Here is a 1,118-nt window from a genome sequence, read left to right on the forward strand (position 1 = left end):
AATGTAAGACATTGTTCTGGACGGTAGACGAAGAGGGAATTACAATATAGTGCTTACAATATAGTCATTCCGAGTTGGCCTCTATGCACTGTAGCGCGCCTCGACGTGAGATGCTTTTAAAACGTGCTTTGGTGTTCCCAGACGGAAGGCAATTTGACGAGAATAGTAAATGAAGCAGCGGAGACATCGAGGATTGGCTCTCACTGCATGAACATTCCTCCATTGCTCCTGCGCCATGTACACCCGTGAGCAAAAGCATATGAACCAGGATTCGGGCGATAAAGCCGATTTTTTTTTCAACTGACTGCGAATGAAACTTGAAATTGAGGACAGCAGTCCAAACTTAGCTTTGCGAACTTTCCAGTGTACTCGTAAATTTCCGTTTATGCATGCTAATTACAAAGAAATTCAGTTGTGTTTTTTTTCGGCGAACCTGTGGTCCGTATGGATACTTTTGCTCACGGGTGTACAGTACACACTAACGGCAACAAGGTAAACATTGACCAGGAAGGAAAACAAGAACTGACGCGAAAAAGCGTTATCTTGCACGAAACCGGTGTTAATGTGTTCTGTAGATAAATATATAGTGCAATAGCAACGAACTTACCTCAAATAGCCCAATTACTCACTCTGTTAAATGTACATTTCTGTCTCCCAAGAAAATATTATTCTTGAATGTGACCTTGTGTGCCAATGGCCGGCATGCTTGTGCTTCAGCGAACGCAATTATCACTGGTAGGTGTTATACTGCGCGAGCATGGCATGTTTTATGAAACATGGACGTTGTCAGAGTGCACATGTTTCGAATGAGTCGTTTGCCGAAAGCTTTTGTCTTGCGTCATTTCTATCTGCAACACTTCGTGTGACCCTGCTCCCACGACCAACAGTTTCGCCGTGAGCTATATTGAACTGCTGGAAATTTTCTCTGTTGCGCATAAGTTGGCAGATGCTAACGCACAGCGGCTGGACAAGATTTCCAGCGCGGGTTATAAAAGAGAACACAGATCGCTTAGGGGATCTCCTGTGTGATCTATTCAGGCAGTCGTTACACCCTGGTATATATCCGTCGGTAATAAGTATATCCAAAGTCAACACCATTTACAAAAGTGGGGACTGGC

This window comes from Dermacentor silvarum, chromosome 8 (assembly GCF_013339745.2).
Source record: "Dermacentor silvarum isolate Dsil-2018 chromosome 8, BIME_Dsil_1.4, whole genome shotgun sequence".
NCBI classification, from domain to species: domain Eukaryota; kingdom Metazoa; phylum Arthropoda; class Arachnida; order Ixodida; family Ixodidae; genus Dermacentor; species Dermacentor silvarum.